This window comes from Phacochoerus africanus, chromosome 16 (genome assembly GCF_016906955.1).
Source record: "Phacochoerus africanus isolate WHEZ1 chromosome 16, ROS_Pafr_v1, whole genome shotgun sequence".
Classification (NCBI taxonomy): Eukaryota; Metazoa; Chordata; class Mammalia; order Artiodactyla; family Suidae; genus Phacochoerus; species Phacochoerus africanus.
In genome coordinates, this window is record NC_062559.1 from 34,605,800 (window position 1) to 34,627,410 (window position 21,611).

The following is a 21,611-nucleotide window of genomic DNA, read 5'->3' on the forward strand; positions in this document are numbered from 1 at the left end:
ATTAGAGGCAGAGCAAGATGGCGGAGGAGTAAGAGGTGGCACACACCTTCTCCCACAAACACATCAAAAAAACATGTCTACATGTAAAACTACTCACACAGAGCATTAGCTGAATGCTGGCAAAAGAACTTCAACCTCCAAAAAGGGCAAGAAACTCAACATAACTGGGTAGAACAAAAGAGAAAAGAAAGAGAGAGAAAAAGAATCAGGACAGCACTAGCATTCCCGAGAGGGAGCCATGAAGGAGAAGAGGAACCCACCTTCTGGGAAGCCATCTAACTGATGAAAGATCAGCCTAGTTGGCAGGACCTCAAAGTCACCGAGAAAAGTGCAGCAGCTGGACTGACAACATCATAGCAGAGTGACAGCCGCACAGACCATCTGAACCACTGTCTGGGACACCACAGCCTGAGACACTCAGGTGGGGGTTGGGCACTGAGACTCAGGCTCTGGAGGTCAGCCCTGGGAAGAGGACGGGGGTTGGCATGAGGGGCTACAGAGCAGTGTGCCACAGGCTAAGGAGGGGAACGCCATGGTAGAGGGAACCTGGGAGAAGGTCTGGACCCACAGGAGAGGCAAGGCACCATTGTTGGGGATGGGAGAGGAGAAGGGGCGGGCAGCCATAGGAAACTCCCTGTGCTGGAACGTGCACATGCCCATGGGCTTAGAGGGCAGGGCAGTTCAGCAAGAAGCGTCTTGCTCGTTTAGGGGAGATTAGGTGCTTTTTGTGTAAGCTACCTGTGGCCAGGCACCTATTGTCTGGGCTAAGGGCATAACGGGGCTAAGTGCAACATGGTGCTTCTTGCATGGGACAGACTGCAGGTGGCAGGGACAGACTGCAGTTGTCTCAGAGGCCAGAGGGAGGTGTGGCTTGCCACCACTTAGGGCCTGTGAGTGGGCTCCATCTGCGACCCCAGTCACCTCAGGGGTTGGCAAAAAAGAATAAAAGAGGGCACTGCAACCAAGCACAATATGCTGTTGCTCTCACTCCCCTGGGAACACAGCCGCCCTGCAGCTGCGCCTGCAAAATGCTCTGGGCAGTGCCCAGACACTTGGTCACTGTCTTGGGAACAACAGCCTGCTCACACCAAAGAAAGAGACAGCAAATATTCAAACTCCCACACCAAAAATAAATAGTAATAGCCCCCCCTCAAAATACAAAGGATTATTCTTGCATAGAAGTAGCCTTACAAGACTACAGTTTGGCTTCCCTGAACTCACAGAAAAAGAAAAACACAAGCAAGATGAAGAAGCCAGGAACCTTTCCCAGTTAAAGGAACGGGAGAATTTACCTAAAGCAGTAAACAATGAAACAGACCTCTGTAATCTGAGAGACATTGAGTTCAAAAGGGAGGTAATGAAAATACTGAAGGAATTAAGAGAGGATATGAGCAGTAATGCAGATTCCTTTAGAAAGGAACCAGAAAATAGAAGGAAGAGCCAAGAAAAACTACAATATTCATTTGCAGAGGTACAAACTGAGCTAAAGGTAATAAAGAGTAGAATGAATAATGCAGAAGAACAAATTAGTGACATGGAAGATAAAATAATGGAAATCACCCAATCAGGACAGCAGACAGAAAACCAAATGAAAAAACATGAAAGCAATATAAGAGACCAATAAAGCGGGCAAATCTATGCATAATAGGAATTCCAGAAGGAAAAGAAAAAGAAAAGGGGTTTGAAAATATATTTGGAGAAATTATGGCTGAAAACTTTCCAAATCTAAAGGATGCTGATATCAAGATACAGGAAGCACCAGAGGGACCCAAACAAGTTGAACCCAAACAGGCCCACACCAAGACATATAGTAAAAATGGCAAAAGTTAAAGATAAAGAGAGAATTCTAAAGGCAGCAAAGAAAAGCAAAGCATTAATTACAAGGGAACCCCCATAAGGTTATCAGCTGATTTCTCTACAGAAACACTACAGGCCAGAAGGGAGTGGCAAGATATATTTAAAGTGCTGAAAGGAAAAAAAATTGCAAGCTATCCAGCAAGAATATCATTTAAAATAGAAGGGGAAATAAAGAATTTCTCCAACAAACAAAAGCTAAAAGAGTACAGCAATATTAAACCCATTCTAAAAGAAATACTGAAAGGACTTCTCTAAATTAAAGAAGAGAGAGAGAGAAAAGAATTAGAATGGAGGAAACCACAATTGGAAATCAGTCACTTAAACAAGCCAGCATACAGATCTAAACATGAAGATGTTAAAAAAAAAAAAAAGACATCAAAGTCATACAATGTGGAGAATGAAAGTAAGAACATATAGATTCTTTTTTTTTTAATTTTAATGATGTGTTTGAGCCTATATGACTATCAGGCAAAAGCAAGCAGATATAGGAAGGGCTTAACGTGCTTAAAAAGCAGGGCCACCACAAATCAAAACCAAACATTACATTCACAAAAACTGAAAAGAAAAGTACTCAAGCATAAAATAAATGGAAAACATCCAACCCAAAAAAGAAAAGAAGAAAAGAGAAACAGAATCAACTGGAAAACAAGGTTTAAAATGACAATAAATACATATCTATCAATAATCACCTTAAATGTCAATGGACTGATGCCCCAATCAAAAGACACAGAGTGGCAGATTGGATAAAAAAGCAAAAACCTTCAATCTGCTGTATGCAAGAAACTCACCTTACAGCAAAGGACACATATAAATTGAACATGAGGGGATGGGAAAACATACTTCATGCCAATGGACAAGACAGGAAAGCCGGAGTTGCAATACTCAGATCAGACAAAATAGACTTTAAAATGAAGGCCATAAAGAAAGACAAAGAAGGACACAGTTTAATTGTTAAAGGATCCATTCAAGAAGAGGATATTTCAATCGTCAATATATATGCCCCTAATATAGGAGCACCCAGATACCTACAACAAATACTAAGAGACATAAAAGGAGAAATTGGTGGGAATACAACCATCTAGGAGACTTTAACACCCCACTCACATAAATGGACAGATCCTCTAGACAGAAGATCAATAAGGCAACAGAGATCCTAAAAGACACAATAGAAAAGTTGGACTTAATCGATATTTTCAGGACATTACATCCAAAAAATCAGAATACACATTCTTCTAAAGTGCACATGGTTCATTCTCAAGAATTGATCACATCCTGGGGCACAAAGCTAACCTCAACAAATTTAAGAGTGTAGAAATTATTTCAAGTATCTTCTCTGACCACAATGGCGTGAAACTAGAAATCAACCACAGGGAAAGAAATGAGAAAAAACCTACTACATGGAGATTAAGCAACATGCTACTAAAAAGCCAATGGGTCAATGAGGAAATCAAGAAGGAAATTAAAAAAAATACCTCAAGACAAAATATAAGGCACAACCACTCCAAATTTATGGGATGCCACAAAAGCTATTCTCAGGGAGAATTTCATAGCAATACAGGCCTTCCTCAAAAAAGAAGAAAAATCTCAAATCAACAGCTTAACCCAACACCTAAATGAATTAGAAAAAGAAGAACAAACAAAACCTAAAGTCAGCAGAAGGAAGGAAGTCATAAAGATCAAAGAGGAAATCAATAAAATAGAGATTAAAAAACAATAGAAGAAATAAATAAAACCAAGAGCTGGTTCTCTAAAAGGAAAACAAAATTAACAAACCTCTGGCTAGACTCACCAAGAAGAGGAGAGAAAAAAACCCAAATAAACAAAATCAGAAATAAAAAAGTTACAAATGATACTACAAAAATACAAAAAATCATGAGAGAGTACTATGAATAATTGTATAACAACAAATTTGACAACCTAGAATTAATGGACAACTTTCTAGAGACTTAACAGCCTACCAAAACTGAATCAAGAAGAAATAGGTCAACTGAACAGTCTGATCACTAGAAATGTAATTGAATATGCCATAAAAACACTCACTACAAATACAAGTCCAGGACGAGATGGCTTCACTGGTGAATTCTACCAAACATACAAATAGGAACTTATTTTTCAAAAGTTTGAAGAAGGAACACTCCCAAAGACATTCTATAATGCCACAATCACCCTAATACCAAAACCAGACAAAGATACTACCAAAAAAAAACTATAGGGGCCAATATATCTGATGAATATAGATGCAAAAATTCTCAATAAAATTTTAGCCAACCGAATCCAACAACATATAAAAAGATAATACACCATGATCAGATGGGATTCATCCCAGGTTCACAAGGATGGTTCAACATATGCAAATCAATCAACATCATACACCACATTAACAAAAGAAAAGTCAAAAACCAAATGATCATCTCAATAGATGCAGAGAAAGCATTTAACAAAGTACAACATCCATTCATGATAAAAACTCTGACCTAAGGGGGTATAGAGGGAACATAACCTTAACATAATTGAAGCCATTTATAACAAACCCATAGCAAATATAATACTCAATGAAGAAAATCCGAAAGCCTTCCCACGAAAATCTGGAACAAGACAAGATGCCCACTCTCACCACTGCTATTCAACATAGTTTTGCAAGTCCTAGCCACAGCAATCAGACAAACAAAAGAAATAAAAGGCTTCCAAATGGGAAGAGAAGAGGTAAAACTGTCACTGTATACAGATGACATAATACTATGTATAGAAAACCTTAAGGAATCAACCCCAAAACTACTTGAACTGATTAACAAATTCAGCAAATTAGCAGATATAAGATTCAGAAATCAGTCACATTTTTGTATACTAACAATGAAATATTAGAAAAGGAATACAAAAGTACAATACCTTTTAAAATGGCACCCCCAAAAATCAAATACCTGGGAATACACCTGACCAAGGTGGTAAAGGACTTATATGTCGAGGACTATAAAACATTAATCAAGGAGATTAAAGAAGATGTAAAGAAATGGAAAGATATTCCATGCCCCTGGGTTGGAAAAATTAATATTGTAAAAATGACCATACTACCCAAAGCAATCTGCAGATTCAACACAATCCCTATCAAATTACCCACGACATTTTTCACAGAACTAGAACAAACAATCCAAAAATTCATATGGAACCCCAAAAGACCCAGAATTGCCAAAGCAACGCTGAGGAACAAAAACCAAGCAGGAAGCATAACTCTTCCAGACTTCAGGCAATATTACAAAGCCATAGTCATCAAGACAGTGTGGTACTGGTACCAAAACAGACAGACAGACCAATGGCAAAGAATAGAGAACCCAGAAATAAACCCAGGCACCTATGGTCAATTAATCTTTGATAAAGGAGGCAAGAATATAAAATGGAAAAACAACAGTCTTTCCACCAAGCATTGCTGGGAAACCTGGACAGCTGCATGGAAATCAAAGAAACTAGAACACACCCTCACACCATGCATGAAAATAAACTCAAAATGGCTTAAGGACTTAAATATAAGACAAGACACCCTCTTGTCCTGGAAGAAAACATAGGTAAAACTCCTGGAAGAGAACACAGGCCAAACATTCTCTGACATCAACCTTATGAATATTTTCTCAGGTCAGTCTTCCAAAGCAACAGAAATAAAAGCAAAAATAAACCAATGTGACCTAATCAAACTGACAAGCTTTTGCATAGCAAAGGAAACCAAAAAGAAAACAAAAAGACAAATTACAGAATGGGAGAAAATAGTTTCAAATGATACAACTGACAAGGGCTTAATTTCTAGAATATACAAGCAACTTATATAACTCAACAGCCAAAAAGCTAATGACCCAATTGAAAAATGGGCAAAAGACCTGAATAGACATTTCTCCAAGGAAGATGTACAAATGGCCAACAAGCACATGAAAAAAAGCTCAACATCCTTGATTATTAGAGAAATGTAAGTCAAAACCACCACGAGATACCACCTCACACCTGCCAAAATGTCCATGATTAAGAAGTCCCTAAATAATAAATGCTGGAAGGGGTGTGGAGAAAAGGGAACTCTCCTACACTGTTGGTGGGAATGTAAGCTGATACAACCATTATGGAGAACAGTATGGAGGTACCTTAGAAAACTATACATAGAACTACCATATGACCCAGAAATCCCACTCTTGGGCATATATCTGGACAAAACTTTCCTTAAAAAATACTCATGCACCTGCATATTCATTATAGCACTATTCACAATAGCCAAGACATGGAAACAACCCAAATGTCCATTGACAGATGATTGGATTAGGAAGATGTGGTATATATACTTAGTGGAATACTACTCAGCCATAAAAAAGAGCAAATAATTCCATTTGCAGCAACATGGATGGAACTAGAGACTCTCACACTGAGTGAAGTAAGTTAGAAAGAGAAAGACAAATACCATATGATATCACTTATATCTGGAATCTAATATAGGGCACAAATGAACCTTTCCACAGAAAAGAAAATCATGGACTTGGAGAATAGACTTGCAGTTGCCAAGGGGGAGGGGGAGGGAGTGAGATGGATTGGGAGCTTGGGGTTAATAGATGCAAACTATTCCCTTTGTAATGGATTAGCAATGAGATCCTGCTGTGTAGCACTGGGAACCATGTCTAGTCACTTATGACGAAGCATGATAATGTGAGAAAATAGAATGTGTACATGTATGTGTAACTGGGTCACCATGCCGTAGAGTAGAAAAAAAATTGTATTGGGGAAATAACAATTAAAAAAATGAAAAAAAAGAAAACTAAAGGCAAAAACATGAAAATAAATATTAACTAATATCCTCATTGTTTAATATTCTTCAAATTAAACTCACTATCTAAAAGGAAGTTATTAGCACTGTAACATCCACCGTAGGTTGTCCTTGGACTGAAATCACTGCAGTGCTTCAGGTAGGAAATCAATTTGCTTAGCTTAATTATACAAAAAACTTGGAGTTCCTGTCATGGCTCAGCCTCTATTGAATCTGACTAGCATCCCTGAGGACTCAGGTTCGATCCCTGGCCTTGCTCCATGGGTAAAGGATGTGGGCATTGCCATGAGCTGTGGTGTAGGTCTCAGATGCAGCTTGGATCTTGTGTTGCAATAGGCTAGCACCTACAGCTCTGAGAGCCCCCTAGGCTGGGAATCTTCATATGCTACGGGTGTAGCCCTAAAAAAGCAAAAAAAAAAAAAAAAAGAAAAGAAAGAGAAAACTACATAACTGAGGGGTGGGGAAGGAGCTAGAAGGATGCTGTGATCTGGCCACATCCTTGATGGCATCTCCTTGCTTCGCTCTAGAAGATAGTAGTCAGTTCCTGCCTTTATGCTTTTCACTAAACTCCTTTTCTCTTCTCTTGGGCTGGCTTTAGGCCTTTACTTCTCAGTTCTGTCATAGGCAGACACTTCCCTCAGAACCGACAGATCATATGAAGCTCACTTTTGGAATCTGATATTTGCTAGTGGGAAGCATGTGACACTTGAAGCTGGCTACTGTATTAGCGTTATTAGCCTTCTTAGCTTCTGGCTTGATTACATATCTTAGTAGTGAAGTTGTGGACACCAAGTTAAAATAGAGAAATGCTAACTTTTGTACACTTCTTTGAACTAAATATTGATTTTTTTTCCCTCTGCTCACAGTAATGTTAAGTCTGTCAAATATTTTGAGAAGACATATAATTATCTCAGCAGGAGGTTTAAAAGATTGTCTTAAAATACCTTTTTAACTAAGCTTAAGAAGCATGCTAAAAAGATTCAAGAATATTTCAGCCTGAATAATTACTTAATAATTAAAGAACAGATAGCGCTCTTCTCTTTTTGTTCAATTTCAGTTAACCTTGTTTAAACTTAATATTGACCATGGTTTCTCTTTTAAAATGTTTGAAAGAAGAATTTCATGTAAGGAGCAGATGTGTTTAAGGTATTGATTTAATTACTCACGGATGCTCTAAAATTACTGTTAAGTTTTTTCATATGAAAGTGTTTTTTTGAAGATACTTAAGGACAATAAGGGTAGCATGATGCAGTAGAAGGAGTGTTGCACTTAGAGGAAATTCAGAATCAGCTCCGTTTTCTTACAAGCTCTGTGACCTTGGGAAAGTTATTGACTTCTCTGAGTTTTGATTTTTTAAAAATTCCATTTTCAGGGTTATTTTGCAAAACAAATAAAGTAAATTAATATATGTACTAATCCTACATGAATTTTAACACACCATTAAAATTAAGGTAATTTAATTTTCTACATGAAATAATGGGTATAAATTGGTTAGCTCAGAGCTAACCCAGAGCTTAGCAGAATGTCTCACCACATTAGTTAATCAATTTTTTTTTTTGTCATTGTTGAAATAATTTGACTGCGCTACTAGGTTGATATAGCACCATATTTTGTGAATCTAAGAGGTGGAAGAAAAACACTTTTAAAACTTTCCATGCAAGTACTCAAATGCTGGCAACATATTTCACAATTTTGATATATTTTTTCTTATTACACCTGCAGCAGGAGACAGTATACTTTCTATGTAAAAGGCTCATAGTAAATAGTTTTGGCTTTGCAGGCCATGCTGTCTCTGTCAAGTATGCACCAAGAAAGCAACTCTCCATGTTGCATAAAATAAATGTAGAAAAATTTATTTACAAAAAGAGATGTTGGACTAGATGACCCACAGGTCATAGTTTGCCAATTCTTGGTCTCTGTTTCCTACCTTTATTTCCTTAACCTGGAAATCAGTAGACAATACCAAACTTATTTCCAGTCCTGGCCAATCGTTTAAATAGAAGAGAAGAATGAGCCTAAAAACCATGGATTCTTTGGTGATATATAGGTTGAGGCAGAGGGCAGTGGGAGAGAAAATATTGAGCTGCTTCTCTGAGATCATTGCTGAATTGCTGGAAGCCACATGGGCACACCTGGGCAATGAAGATATTTGTCTTGAGCTGGATGGGGAAGAGCTGTTATATTATAAGAACCCTGCAAAGCATCTTCACTAGGGAAGAGTCACAATGCTCATAAAAGAGTAAAATGAATGTCATTGCCCACATAGTTTCTTTTTAATACAAAAGGAATAACCCTGCAGTTGGGAAATTTTTGTGTCAGAATATTACCCTCATGCTATTTATATTTCCTCTTATAAGCCCAACATAGAACTCCAATTATCCTTTGGCTCTTATTTTAGCTCAGTCTGCATATACTGGACCAAACCAAGAGTGCAGGAAGCTAACAGCCTTGAGGATCTATGTATCTATTTTCTTTAGGTAATTTAGTTCTTCAGTTCATTTCATTGTGTTATGGAGAAAAATTCAAGTGTTATCTAACTCGTTGTGATGGACTTTTGTCTACAATAGAATCTTAGGCACAAGCAGTAATTATTCTCATACTTTAAATATTAATTTTGAAGCTGCAGTCTACACAGCTTTATAAAACTGGAAAATATTGAACAAATATTTATTTTTAAAGTTTATTTGTGTATTTATTTTTGTTATTTTTTTTTCTTTTTTTAGGGCTGCACCCGTGGCATATTGAAGTTCCTAGGCTAGGGGTCAAATGGGAGCTGCAGCAATGCCAGATCCAAGCCACATTTGAGACCTATGCTGCAACTTGTGGCAATGCTGGATCCTTAACCCACTGAGTGAGGCCAGGGATTGAGCCCACATCCTCATGGATACTAGTCAGGTTCTTACCCCGATGAGTCACAATGGGAACTCCTTGTTAACAGAAATAGTAATTGTAAACTGTTCATTGAAAAAGGAGTGTCCTCCTATTTTTTTTTTTTCCTGTAAAGTGAGCCTGTGTGAGAATCTGAATGGTTCATGCTAGCAGAACTAATAAAATTTTGAAATTGATCATCCTTAGTGTGACTCTAATGAGAATTGGAGTGAAAGTAATAAAAAATTTCTCCATTACTTGGGGGCTGACAGTTGGTGATATTTTCTTTCAGAAGGGTAAGTTTTATGTGAAAAGTTGTATGTTTGGATTATGACGAACAGCAAACCATTGACTTCAGGCTTCTGCAACTGGTCACCTGGGAACCAGGAAATTTCCTACTTTGCTTATTACACAAATAAATTCTACTCCCTGAATATTATGCAATACTTGATTTTAATATGCACCTGGGAGCAGACAGTGATAAACACTGCGTCCTACACTGCTGCACCTCCAGGTGTATTGATACTTCCAAGGGACATTTCTGGAGTCTGAATTTCAATTTTACATACATCAAAAAGTAAATGACTATTTAATCTTTTACTCTAACATGAAGAGGAGCAAGTAATACATACTGGAATGGAGTTTAATAGGATGGAAAGCCAAACCGAAAGATTTTCTATTTGAGATGAAAGTATAATAAGCAGTAAGCTTTACAAAGGCATGGAATATGATAATAGAAGAGGAAATGAATGACGGGATTAGAATTTGGTATACATATGAGAAACTAAGGTGACCTTTAATGGATTTCTGAGGCCATCTTTGGGGGATTATGTAAATCAAGCCTGAGTTCTAAATCTAATACAACTATCATTAAAATCAAGAGAATGCTTACTGCATAATGGAAATTGAAATGACTCCTAACTTTGTAATGTTTCTGAGCTCTAGTTTTTCACATGACTTTCAAAAAATGCTTTTTAAAAAAAATTTAAACTTGCAACATCCTTAGTAATAAAGTAGAGAAAATCAAGGAGGGTATGATAACAAAATGTGTGAAAGTTTTACTTTGCACATTGCTCGGACGAGCATTTCACTGGGTATTGAGCCAGCAATAAGTATTAACATCATTTTAGTATTTGTTAATATGAAAGGTTAAAAAATGTTTCTTACTGTTGTTTTCACTTATATTATTGCTAGTAAGAATTAACATTTCCTTTCCTAAGAACTGTCTATTCTAGATTTGCCCATTTCAAAAGGTATTAAATATTTTCTTCTCAATTTGAATATATTAAGTATGTTAACTCCTTGTCATATTTAGATTGAATATATTTCCAGTTTGTGGCTTGTCTTTTAGTTTAATTCATTCTCATAGTTTATTTAAATAAGCTTTTTAAAAAGTCATTTAATCTTATTTTTGACAATTAAAAGTTTATGAAGTAGAACTTTAGAAATTGAATTCTTTGGACTAACTTTTATGCATTTATCTATTGTGAGTTAATGCTATTAGTGCATTAATGCTAATCTATGAGTTTAATGAATATAGAGAAATGGGACTTCATTATAAAGTTGATAACATTTTTTTTCTCACTATTTTAGAGATATAAAAAATCTAGGAACATTTAATTGTAGATTACATATGTCTAAGTACATTCTGTAGGCAGCGTAGCTGGTTTTTTTAACTGAATGAAAAATTCTTTAAATTTTGCAGTGCTTTACAATTTTCAAAATTTTCACACACAAAAGTGATTTCCTATAATCCCACAATAACATTTCGCCAGCCCACCTCTATCATGCCCCCTCATCCTTTCCCTCTCCCCACTGGTAACCACTACCTTGTTCTCTGTACCTGTGACTTTGCTTCTTTTTTGTTTTCTTCACTAGTTTTTGGTATTTTTTAGATTTCTACACACAAGTGACATCAGACAGCAGATTCTTAATTCCTACTCCATGGCTCCAGCCACCTCTGTTTAATAAACCCTCCAGGTGATTCTGATGCACAAATGTGCAAAAAATCCTTGTGTTAGATCTCTCACCAAATAACTATTTGAACTTTAGCTGAGTGGTATATCTTTTTAAACTTTTGTCTAATCAGGTATAAAATGATGCTGCTACCTTCCTGCAAAATGGAGTGTAACATTTTGCATCACAGATCTCAAGTGTCTTCAAGGTGGCTCCCGCTGCCTCACTGCCACTGCCTCACTGCCTAAGCTTAAACTCCCACTGTTGGCATTTACTTTGAGAATTTCAATGGGAAAATATTCCCCAGTGGTGTTGCATCCCCCTGTTCTTTTCTGTTACTCCAATGAAAGCATCAGATTCTGACCACTCCTTCCGCTCCAGTCATTTTTTTTTAGGAATTCACTCCCGCTTTTTTTGTAATGCCCTCCGTAAGATCTCACACCTTTAGTAAAATGGACAGCAGCTCACCGTAAATTTGAGGACCCTTGGACGAAATGAGACTGAATGATTTCTGACATGTGTTCCAGCTCATAAATTATATAATAGGTTTTTTCTTTTTTCTTTTTTTTTGGTAGAAAATAAGGGAGCCATCAATATATAACTTTTTGTAGAAGAATTATCTTCTGGGAATCTTTCCCCATTCCAAGGTAGAGGTGGATCCCAGTGGTGGGTCATTCCCAACAGCTGCTTTTGACTCTGAGGCATCTTAGCCACTGGCCAAAAGGAGAAAGCACAGAGGCAAGCAAAGGAGGACCTTCTCTCACAGTGCCCAAAAAGATGAGCTACCAGCTCTCTCTGTTTCCTCCCTGGATCACAGCGCCTGCATCCTAACTGATTACCCCGTTATGCTCCTGCCAACCCATTCCCCACACTTCCGCAAGAATGATTTTATTAAACTGTCAGTCTTGTTGGAGGTCCCGTCTTGGCTCGGCGGAAACAAATCCTGCTAGTATCATTGAGGACGTGGGTTTGATCCCTGGTCTTGCTCAGTGGGTTAAGGATCCAGCGTTGCCAGTGAGCTGTGGTGTAGGTCACCGATGTTACTTGGATCCCGCGTTGCTGTGGCTGTGGCATAGACCAGCGGCTACAGCTCCAATTCTACCTCTATCCTGGGGACTTCCATATGCCACGGGTGTGGCCCTAAAAAGACAGGAAAAAAAAAAAGTTAGTCTTATTATGCCTCCCACACTCAGGAGCATTGACATGTATGGCTCCTCATGATCCGATGACCCCTGAGTGTCTGTCCAGTTGTGTTCTCTCTGGATGTTCTAGCCATCCTGGTAGTTTTGTAGTTTGCTGTTAGTTATGCATCTTTTCACCTACCATTCTCTTTGCAGGAAGCACCTTTCCTTTTGTTTTGTTCCTCTCATTTCATTTCTGCCTGGCTAACTCCGAAGTAGCCATTCCATTTCTAGGAATTTATCTGGAAATGGATTTGCACATGAATGCAAAGGAGTATATCCAAAGCAGCATTGTTTAGAATAGCAAAAGGCTGCAGCCTTCTAAGTGTACTTCAATATAGGTAAGGATATCGGGGTACCTTGTTAAATTAAAACACTCTGGAACAATTAGGAATAAAAGGGTAGCTACACACACGTGTATATGTCTGTGTGAGAGTAAACTGTCAGATATCAGGTCCTGATCACCACTTCCACCCAAGCATTTTTCTGCGAGTTCACGCCCACTTTCTTTGCAATCTAAACTGGTAAGTAGATTCTAGTTAATGTGTAACCTTTGCCTTTAGAGAAGTGGAGGGCCTGGCCAGGGTGAGGAGTGTGAGGGAGAGTTTTCACTGTATACCCTTTAATATTATTGGATTTTATCTTGAGGAAGGAACATCTCTCCATCTCTCTCTCTGTGTCTCTCTCATACATACACATACACAAAGTTATTACATGTATAAATATGTGCAAACATGTGTGCATCTATGTAATGTGTGTTTGCATATATAAACCAAAGATTCAGGTCAGGCATTTCTTTTTAAATTCTTTGGTTGGGATTAGGTCCCTCTTGTGTATTGTATGCTAGCTTACCTCTCTTACACCATTTACCACGCGCAGTAGACAGGTTTCCACTTTCAGCTTCTTTCCTTCCCCATCCTCCTTACGCCCATGTGTGTGAGCGTGCATACACATGTACAACCATACTCACCCTCCACCCACACCCACACCCCCCCCCACTCACACACAGACAAGTGTGCTAAAGCTGTGTTTTCCTGGTTTTTAAAAAAATTGACGCTTCTCTAAATATGCTCACTTTCCATCTTGTGCTCGGCAGACCCTCCTTCATTCCTGCCCCATTTAACAAAATCCTGTATCCTTTCCCTGACGGAAATGATTGTCCTCTTTTCTGTTTCCATAGTACTTTATTGATTCGGCAGGTGTAAAATACATTGGATTGTATTAGAGCCATCGGAACACGCGTCTCTCTCTGCCTGTGAGCTCCCTGAAGTCAAGGGCAGCAATTTATTTCCGGAGCCCAGCATCTAGCAGAGTCCAGTCTTCGGAAATCCAGCATATTGTGACATGTGCTCAATAAGGATTTGTCATATTTAATGACTACAGAAGGCTCTGTGCAATATTTATAAAATTTTAATCCTGCATATATCCCTCTGTGAAACGATTCTATTTTTTTCTGGAACTATTTCAACTTAGTCCAATTAGCATCCGTCCCAACTCCTTATCTTTAAAAATGTAAACTCTAAATTGCTGAACGTTAGTTTTTCCTGTTGCTGAAGGTTAAGGAAAGCGAGTGGTAAGGAACATGAGTTGCAGCCATCTGTTTTCCTTTGCACTCTCCAGCAGCATCAGTGCTGCAGGGATTGTCCCTGCAGAGCAAAAGGGATGAGGATGTGCTTGTTTATTGTTGAAAAGGCTCGCACGGGTCCTGCGTCCCTCATCTCACGCTGATTTCCTCGGTGATAATCGACTACCCCCAAATCTCAATGGTTGATTGTTATAGGAGCCTTTTTTCTCACTCTCTTCGCTGTAGGTTGCGTGACGCTCTGCTCAGTGTTTCCTTCCCTTAGCGACTCAGGCTGACAGGATATTAATAGTCACACAGGAGATGGAAAAGGAAGCTTATAGAACCGTGGGATGGCCTTTAAGGCTTCTATTTGGAAGAGACACGTATTTTTTGCACTCACCTGTCATTGGTCAAAACAAGTCATACGGCAACGCCTGTTTTTGACAGGATGGGAAGCAAGGATTTTAAACAATAACACACTCGACTGACGTCTCTTTCAGAGTACTTCTCTTGTAAACGAATTTGGTATGCTTTTGCACCCAGCGTGCCTGTTCGACACACATGAATTGAACATGCACCGCAAACAGAGCACAATGGTGGGGTGTGAGGTTAAGTCAGGCTCTCTTTTAAGGATGTGTCCGAAGAGCCTAAAAATCCACGTGATCCTTCCCTGCATGGTGGGCAGGTTGGTGTGCTGGAGGGAGCACTTGGAGGAGTGGAAGCTGTTAGTGGAAAACTGTATGCATTTGCTAGTGATATCTGAATAGATTTTTGTATTATTATTTTTTAATCTCATCCTTAACGGTGTACTGTTGGAGGATGCATCACATCTAGCTGCCCTTTCATTCTTGTCATTATTTCAGAAATGCATGTTCTACACACACACACATATAATTACTTAAGAGATAAATGTTTGCAGTTGTGGTGATAAGGTGGTAACGCTGATCAAAATGGCTGGTGTTACTGTATCAGTCATACTTGTAGGGTGTTGAATGTGTATAGTCGTACCCAGAAATCTTACAACACTCATTAATAGCATAATTTTATAGTATTTTAACCTTCCACTTATCTATTTCATTTTCTTCTTACTTATGTGTTGCTTTGTGTAACTCTCATTTTAGTTTTGAAGGAAGAAATCTGCTCATGCCCTGTGCAGGCCTTGGATTTTCTGGCTTGGAAATTACTTTCTTGTCTGCCCACCGAATACATGGTGCTGATACCCTAAGCTGTCAGTGTTTTTCTCTTGGTAGATTATTCCTCGTCCATTGCTGTATAAATATATATTCAGTAGGATCATATTTTAAGAAAGGATTAAGTATTTCAAGGGAGAAAAAATCATTCTTCTGTTTCTAAAGTGTACACAGCTGTTAAACTTTAATTAAACAGGTTTATAGTAGGGGGACTGGAGACTAAGTTCATAAAACCGGGCAGATATGCTTTGTAAATGAAGAAGAAAACTAATTAAGCCAAGCAGAGCAGCTTAATATTAATTTTTAAAAACACATCCCATGTATTTGTTGTAAATCTCGACACTGCTCTTGCATATTTCCTAATGAGTTATTGTACAATGTCAGTTCAGCATGTGGATGTCAAGGATTCCTAGTCAGTTGGAAAATTATAAGATCTTCCCATGTTATGTTAATATTTACTACAATAAACCTAACTTTTGAATGAGATATTATTCATCAATGAAATAAACAGTGAATGTATACTTTGGAAATAGCATTTGCTATGTGAGCTGCAAGAATAATCCACAGCAACCTATAGGTTTTTTAAAAAATTATTTTATTACCAACAGGTTCTAGACACCAAGATTGACAAAACAGATTTAATATTCAGTTGTGGTGCTTTGAGCTTATTCTTAAGCCTTGTCACCACGTTATGATTTTTTTTTTTAATTACTGAAGGATAGCTATACCATTTTAACAGAAAATTGAGCTCAACAAGTGCACTTATAAATCTGTGTGAGAGGAAGAACAAGAAAACCCTAATGAATTACAATTTATTGCCCACTGTCAGAGACTAAGAAGCCTACAGATGCATTCAGTTATTGAACTGAGTTTATTATTTTCCCGTGCGTTCTACTGTGCATGGACTCCGTGAAGGAACAATTTTAAGATTTCGATTTCACCTTTTCAATGAGGAAGGCATACAATAAAAACTTTAAAAGCATAAAGGTGTTTAAATTAAGCCTGATGGGAATAAATGTGGTGAGTAAAACCAAATTGTGATTTATTTAAATTATTCATATGTTTAAACCTCTTGTTTCTCATTGAAGGATGTGCCCTGTTTTTCTTCTTTCTCCTCAAAATAGAATTATGACCAATAAAGTAAGCATTGCATGTATGCTTAGATGCATTAATGTAATTATAAGAATGTCAAACAATTACTTAATCAGTACAGAAAAGGCCTCTTTCGCCTGTGTTAAGCATAAAAAGCACAGGCGGTGTTCACTCAAAAGACCACCAAAGAATAAGAAGATATTTAGGACCGCATGTAGTTTTTCCAGACAGTCACAATAGCTGCAAATAAATGAAGCTTTAGAAAAAAATTGTGCTGAACAGTGTACATTGTGTGGCATGTTGTCTTGTGGTGCTTCAATTAATATATTGTGTAGCCATAATCCTGTCATCAACAGACTATCCCTGCCAGTGGGATGTTTCTCCCAGTAGGTTTCTGGGTAAAATGAAATATTTCACTTACGTTGGAGATGAGAAGTGGATAAGCCACTTTTCTGAGAGGTGTATTCAACCTAAAAGGATGCTGTTCCTCTAGATTCTAATTTCCATTTTAAAGGCAGTATTATCACCGATCATGCTGGATGTAACTCTCCCTGATAGCGGTTTCCTCTGTTCCGAGTGGAGCATATTCTCTGGATGAATGGCAGCAGTGACGACTGATCCTCTAAGTGTTTTATCAGGCCTGCTTCCTTCATGTAGCACGCTGTCAGCTTGTGATGTGGTCATGATTACAACCCCGTTTATCGGCATATTCATCAGGAAGACTTCTCTAAGTTCTCCTTCTTTGCTTTTTTTCTTCCTAAACCATCTAGTAATCTAAATATAATCTGAGAGTTTTTCTTTCTCATGACACTTGAGGTATTCCCTGATAAGGAGGTTACTCAGGATGTCAGGCTTCTATAGAAGCCTGCTGAGTGGGCCAACACATCTAAAGATACTTGTTGTCTTTGCTTAATTACTAAATCACTGAAAGAGAGTGATATGCATTTGCATAACTGGATCCAAGAATTTCAAAGATTGAGTTCAGTTCACACATGTCATTGATGAGGAAGCCAGACATAAAAGTTATTCTGTGACTTGCCCACATTTATGTAACTGGCTAATGAGCTAATGCAGCTTGCTGGTTCAACTCCCTTAACCCTTCATCTAGCTGGATCAGATGATTCTCATGGGAAATCTGTAAACTTCTCCGCAATTATCCTTCATTCTCTTGGGTAGAGGAGTAGTTGGGTGAGCTCTCTAAAAATGGTTCTCTTCCTGAGATACTATACTTTTGTGATTTCTAATGAATAACCACCAACTATGCATATGTGACATTTTATTTCTATTTGTCTGTACTATTACATAAGTATTTATAATATTTTAAACTTCTTGATCATTTATTCCACTGTGATATTTCTTAAATTAGATCTCCCTTATTTCCAAGTAAGACTTTGGGCCAATGGTGGACTTATAATATAGCACTATTACTTTGTCCAGTTGAAGTTTGTAATGTCAGGTTCTGTGTCACCTTTCCACAAAATTCAGTAGACGATTGTGAGTATCTGTGTCAAAAACTCCCAGGGATCTTTTCTGTGCAAAATCTCTTTTGCTGCACTTATGCTTTGGGGTGTTACATGGCAGCTTTTCCAACAGCCCACTAGATGCTTTGTTGATACCATGAATACAGTGAGTGTGCACACTTCAAGTCAGTCACTGAGCTCTACCTTAATGCTTGTGGATGTGGCTGCTTATTATGGGCATACTTTTCTAATGGGAGATAAATTTGTCTTCCCTTAAATGGGGACAGTGAAGAAGTCATTTGGTTTGCCTTTTTAGGGCTGAGGTTTCCAGAAAGAAAGGAAATTGCTCACTGCTTTATAATATTGTCAACATCACTTTCTAGGCAGTCCAAAACGCCATGAGGTCTTCAGGACAGCGTTTGTCCCACAGCAAAAAGAGTCTCAGCACATTACTCAGCCTTGCATGCTGGCTGTAGGATTTTGGAACCAACCAACTCCACTTTCTGTAATTTTGCCTTAGGTCAGCGGTTTTTAAAACCTGGTCAAGAATGGAAGCTCTTGGGCCATTTTTAAAAACAAAAATGCCTGGGAGTCATTTCAAATCAACTGAATTGGAAACGCTCAGGAATGGAGCCCAGAAATCTGTAATTCTGAAGAGCTTACCTGTGACAGTAAAAAGAAAAAGAAAAAAAAATCTGGATTCCCTGCCAGACTAATTAAATCCAAATCAATGGAGGTGATGCCCCAGGATCCAACATTTTAAAGCTCCCAGGGGAATTCTCATATGTAACTAGGGTTTAAAACTAAGGTTCTAACATTTTTTTTTCTTCTGTCTCTAAGCTTTGCTCTACAGAAGCAAATAAAAGAATCCCCGACTGTCATTTGTATGTTCCTGACTGTCATTTGTATGTTCCTGAGTAAAGTGATTTGGTAATCTCTTGCCAGTCACAGATTCTGTACTATTGGAATATTAAATTTAGTGGTATGTTCAGACTTCCTGAGAGAAAGTGATTTGCATATGAAATCATCTAACATTTAGAGCTCCATTCTGTCTCACCCTCTGCTTGCTGTCTTATCTTCTAGTAAGAACTGAGTGTTAGATTTAAAGATATTGCTTCTCGTAGGTGTCCATTAGAAAAAAAAATTTTAAATCGAAACTCAGTGCTTTCCTTAGTCACATGTATAAGCCATAAATGGCATATATATATATTATATATATATATATGAATTAGTTTTAGAGAGGCTGTTTGTATTTCTTGTTTCATTTAAAGAAAGGTATTTATCGCATGCGTACTTTCAGTAAAGATATGTGTTTCCTATCTTATTTTTTTCCTTAGTCTGGCTCAGAAAATACTATCAGAGCACTTAGCCCCTGTCCCTTGACCGTATTGCTTTTATTATGAGATGTCTCCCTACCTCAGCCACAATGTGTTTCGGATCGTTTTGTATGGTTCCTCCCCTGCTAGCACCTAGCACAGTGCTCAACACAGGTGAGCAGCTTGCTATGCTATAAACGTGTGTTCAGTCATGTATTGACAACCTGCCTGCATCTCAAGGAGAGCAGATCTTATTGAATTGTTTTGCTGACTGCCTAATAGATGATAACATGGACATTGGCTGCTCAGGAGCCAGGAATTGCTGAACTGATACTGTGAGAGAAGGAGATAAATGTGGAATAAGACCTGGAAGGGAGGGTTCGGGGAGCAGGAACAGGAGAAGGGACTCAAGGGAGCCAGTGAGATAGCGGGCTACCAAGATGACAGGCAGCCACTCCAGATGACTCCCAAGTTCATCAATAAGCTTTTAAAACTCCAAACGCTTGGTATACATGGATTTCTTGTAGAAACAGCAGGGTCTCTGTGTGCGTCCCCCTTGGCACAATTGAAACTTGGACGTGAATCACCGAAGTTACTGTGAAAGCATACAAAGTCTCTTCTGCCAGGACAATGCGATAAAGTACAAAATGGGTTTTGTACTTTCACAAATGAGAGATTGGTGGCAGGGGCCAAGTGGAACTGGCTTTGCAAAGGATAACAGCTCTGAAAGTGAAAGACTTTTTCCCACTCCCTTTCTCACCCCTCATTGTATGTGGTTGAACCAAATGATACTGCCATTCTGTCAGTAAAAAATGGCCCAATGAGAGCAGTTTCATGGCATCTGGGTTAGAGGAACTAGGCTTATTCACTAGAGACTCTTGCCATTAAGTAGCAGGGCTATAAATCACTCGTGGAATTTAGAGGACTCTGAACTTGTCCTCAGATACGTAAACTGTTTCAACTGGAGCCCTGCCACTCTGTGAGTGTCTCTATTCTCATGGTGTAGACGGGGCGCATGGGAGCCCAGGGGCCCCCTCCTCTTAACACCAGCATCCACAGCCAGAGAGGGGACTGTTGTCATCCATGCCATTTCTTACCATCTTTGCTTTTTGTATTTGTTTCCATCATGAATTAGGAACAGAAATCCAAGTGGGGAGAATCTATACTTTGTCCTTATTGAAAAAGAGCCTCTGGAGCCAGGGCTGGCCTTATACATAGAGAAAGATTTAAGGAAAGATTGAAAACATCTCCTAAATCAACGATAATACAGCCTGGAACTTCAATATCAGAGATGAGACGTGTAGAGGGAGGCGGATGGCTTTTTAAAAATGTTCATGAGTCCTGTGTTAAAAAAGCACATAACTTTTTACAAAAGCATCATAATTTATCTCTTTTGACATCACAAGAAGGTTAATTCAGTCATTTCTCTTCTATGTATCTACTCTATTCATAGAAAAATACCTGGGAGTAGAGAGAGAAATAGGTGTGGTGGGAGAGTGAGAAGTAACATATGACTTTTCTATCAAAGGAAATCTTGGTTACTTCATTTTGCTCTGGTTTCGGCTGAAATGCCCTCCTGCGACTCCCTCTTCTTTCCCTCTTCTCCCAGCAACAGTTTGTTTCAAATTAGCCAACCGGGAAGAACGCGCGCCTTGACCTGACCAATGGGAAGGGGACAGGTACATCGCCTGCGTTAGGGATAAATAGGGAGGGCCTTTTCTTCTTTGCACGTGCTTTTTGAGCACCCACGTCCTTCTGCAGAAGTAAAGAGCCTTGTTGAGATCTGCCCATGTTCGTGTGTCTCATTTTCTGACACTGACCATCCGAGCCATTCTCCAAGAGGAGGTGTCTTTAAATGAGGTAGACATTAGGCAAAGGTAGACCTCACAAACTTAACCACATCTCCCCTTGTGTTATCCATCTAGCACATTTCCAGATATGTCATTTCTGTTCTGTGTGGTGTGAGCCAGAGAACCCAGTGTTGGGTCAGTGCCTCATTACCTTCCACTATTCTAGGGGCATCTGGCTGTACCGTTCAAGTTCAGTGCAGCTCTGCCTCTGCCAGGCCCTTTCTCCAAGTCTATTTCTCTAGATAACACACTATGGAAATGGAGCAGCAGTGCTTTCAAGTGTGTGGAATACTTAACTGTACATGATAAAGTTAAAATAGCTGTCGTTTCCACACACTTCTTGTTTGTGATTATGTTTCAAGTAAGCATAGTAACAGCAATCTTAAAAACCTTGTGGCAAAAGTGAAGAGAGTTAGAGCACTTCCCTGATATAATATTCTGAAATAACATTTTCGCAGCTTCCCCTTATTACTGAGGGTGTGTATGGT

At 38.6% G+C, this 21,611-nt stretch overlaps 1 protein-coding gene across 4 annotated transcripts in view; it reads left to right on the forward strand.

Annotated features, from left to right (window-relative positions):
- Positions 1-21,611, forward strand: part of IMMP2L (inner mitochondrial membrane peptidase subunit 2) — a 916,780-nt gene that overhangs the window by 606,722 nt on the left and 288,447 nt on the right. The gene's annotated exons all lie outside the window — the stretch shown is intronic.